Here is a 3,613-nt window from a genome sequence, read left to right as displayed (position 1 = left end):
AAATTACAATCAAATATAGACACACTGAATTTTCTAGTTTAAAAGAGAGTCAAATTAGATTTTTTTTTTAATCAAGCTATATACTAATTAATGACATACACCAAAGGCAAAATGACTTGGATAAGTTGGAAATTAAAAGATGGAAAAGATAGACCAAGAAGATGTTGATCTGGCCAGTTAGCTCAGTTGGTTAGACCGTGGTGTTAGTAACACCGAGGGCAATGGTTTGGATCCCCGTACAGGCCAAGCTGCCAAAAAACAAACGATATTAAAGGAAATCTGAAATAACAATCTTAATATTAAAATAGACTTTGAGACAAAATTTGAGAAATACATATACAATTAACAGTTAATTCTAAATCTGTATTCATCTGCCAAAATAGTTTCAATATGTTAAAAACAAAATTTCTTAGAAATATGGAGATTAACAAATTTTCATCATGATGAGAGATCTCAACTCACTTCTGTATTATTAGTAAACCAAAAAAGGTGTAGATGATTTGAATATAACACATTTAATAAGATTGACATAACAAGTATATATAGATCTCTGCACCCTACCAACTACAGAATATTCTTGCCAAATGTATATGAGATATTTATAAAAATTGGCAAGTATTAATTAGGCTGTGAGGCAAGTCTTAAAAACTCGCAAATATTTGGATTCAATACTAAATTCTCTGACTACAATTAACTTAGAGGTCAATATCAAAAATACAATTTTTAGGAATAATCTGTTCATCTTGAAATTTAAAAAACAATCATGGGTCAAAGGTGAAATGAAAATGATAAATTCTTAGAATTTAGGTAAATTGAATCAGTTATGAAAATACTACACCTAAAAATGTGTGAACAAAACGCCATTCTAGAATAGCCAAAATAATTTTGAAAACGAACAAAGTTGGAGTATTTTCACTTCCCTATGTCAAAGCTTACTATAAAATTAGTTTTCAAGGGCCGGCCCGGTGGCGCACTGCTACAGTGCACCGCTTAGGAGCGCGGTGGCGCTCCCGCTGGAGGGTTCGGATCCCACATGTGGACCGGTTCCCGCTCACTGGCTGAGCGAGGCGCGGGAGCAACACCGAGGGTTGCGATCCCGTTGCCGGTCCCGGTCCGGTACGGGGGCAACACTGAGGGTTGCGATCCGTTGCCAGACACGGAAAAAGACAAAAAGACAAAAAAAAAAAAAAAAAAGAAGTGGAAGAGACCTGAGCTAGTACTCTCAGCCCCCTTGCCGTGTGTCACCCTGTGCCACCTCCAGACTGCAGGTCCCCATCAGAACGTCCTTACAAGGCGCACCCCCCCTGACCTTGGACTTCCCAGACTCCAAAACGTGAGCTAAATAAACCTCTATTCTTTATAAATTACCCAGTTTCAGTTATTATAAGCAATGGAAAATGGACTAGGGCAGTCATACAGATCAACAAACAAAATTGACAGTCCAGAAATAAATCCTTTCATTTATATCAATTGACTTTTGAAAAAGTGGCAAGGCAATTGGAAGGATCATCCAACTAATGATGCTAGAACAATTGCACGTTCATGTGCAAAAGGATGAGCTTGGATGCTTACCTCATACCACAAACAATTCACTCAATGGATCAAACATGAAACAAACATAGAAGACCTTTGAGACCTTGGGTTAGGCAAACATTTCTTAGGTAAGATACTAAAAGCAGGGTCCAAGTTAATAAATTGGACTTATAAAAATTCAAAACGTGTGTGCTTCAAAGGACAGCATTAAATGAAAACACAAACTAGGAAAAATACTTGCAAAACACTTATAAAGGACTTGTATTCAGAATTTTAAAAGTTGTCACTCAATATGACACAACCCAATCAGAATATGGGTGAGAGATATGAATAGACATTTCACCAAAGAATTCTACAAATGGCTAATAAGTACATGAAAAGATCAACATCATTAGCTTAGAAAGGAAAACCAAAACCACAATTGAGATACCATTTCACACCTATTAGGTTATAATGAATAAACCTTTCTCATTTATTAGCAAATAACAGATGTTGGTGTGACTGCGGAAAGATTGGAGCCCTCATACATTGCTGTCAAAAATGTAAAATGGTGCAGCCACTTTGGGAAACTATTGGCAGTATCTTAAACATAAAATTATCATATGACCCAGCAGTTCCACACCTCTGTATCTACCAAAATAGATACATGTTCACACAAAGACTTGAATTGCAAATGTTCCTAGCATCATTAATTATAATAACCAAAAACTGGAAACAACCTAAATGCCCATCAACTGTTGGATACACAAAAATGTGTTATTAGCCACACAATAAACTACTCAAGAATAAAAAGGAATGAACTGATATATACTGCAACGTGGATGAACTTCAGTGCATGCTAGAGACAACTACATAATATTTGATTCCATTTATATAACATGTCCAGAAAAGGTAAATTTACATTCCAGAAGTAGAGTAGTGGTTGCGTGGGGCTGGTTGGTAGGAATGGGGATTAAACACAGGACATGAGAGATCCTATCAGAATCATGAAAATGTTCTAAAACTGATTTATGGTCATGGTTGCTTCGTTTGGTAAATTCACCAAGAATTTTTGAATTGTACCCTTAAAATGAGGAAACTTCATGATACGTAAAATATGGCTCAGTGAAGCTGCTTTAAAAATAATAAACTTGCACAATACAACCAAAGCAGTCTTTCAAGAGAAATTTATAACTAAATGCTTGTATTGTGACAGGAAAAGCTGAAAATTAGTGAGCTAAGTGTTTACTACCCCGTAAAATTAGATGATAGAGTAAATATCAAAAGAAATAAAAAAGACCCACAGAACCAAAACTGGTACTTGAAAAGACTAACAAAAATTTACAAAAAAACACAGAAGGCACAAATAAAAGCATAAATTTGCAAAATAAAGGATCAAAAAAGAAGATCACAGAAGAAATTACAGAAATAAATTACAAGAATATTTAACTTAGAGTGACTCAAGAAGAACTATAGTCTGGACCATTCTGTTACTATTGAGGAAATTGAAGCCAATGTTCATAACACCATTGCTCAACGATTGCCCAAAGGTGGAAACAACTCAATTGTCCATCAGCAGGTTGATGGATAAACAAAGGGTGGCAGATACAATGTATCTCCGTAAAAAAGGAATAGAATTTTGGGGGGTGGGGGGCACCGAACTCTTTGGTACTGTAACGCCAAGCTCTAACCAACTGAGCCCAGTGGCCAGCCAGCAGGAATGAAATTCCGATAGTGATACAACATGGATGAGCCACGAAAAGATGCTAAGGGAAATGAGCAAAGACACAAAAACACAAGTAGTGTGTGACTCTTATGTGAAGCACCTGGAATAGGCAAATTCATAAACACAGAAAGTAAAATAGAGAATGCCAGGGGCTGGAGAGAGGGGATGAGGGAGTTGTCATGTAACGGTACAGTATAGTGTTTCAGGTTGGGAAGATGAAAAAGTTCTGGAATATTTGCAAAATATACATCTGACAAAGGATTAATATCCAAAATATACAAGGAACTCAACTTTACAAGAAAAAAACAACCCAATTAAAAATGGGCAAAAGAGCTAAATAGGCATTTCTCTAAGGAAGATATACAAATGGCCAAC

Source organism: Galeopterus variegatus, unplaced genomic scaffold, assembly GCF_000696425.1.
Source record: "Galeopterus variegatus unplaced genomic scaffold, G_variegatus-3.0.2 Scaffold6803, whole genome shotgun sequence".
Classification (NCBI taxonomy): Eukaryota; Metazoa; Chordata; class Mammalia; order Dermoptera; family Cynocephalidae; genus Galeopterus; species Galeopterus variegatus.
The sequence above is the reverse complement of the archived record's forward strand: the minus strand, read 5'-3'. Positions refer to the sequence as shown.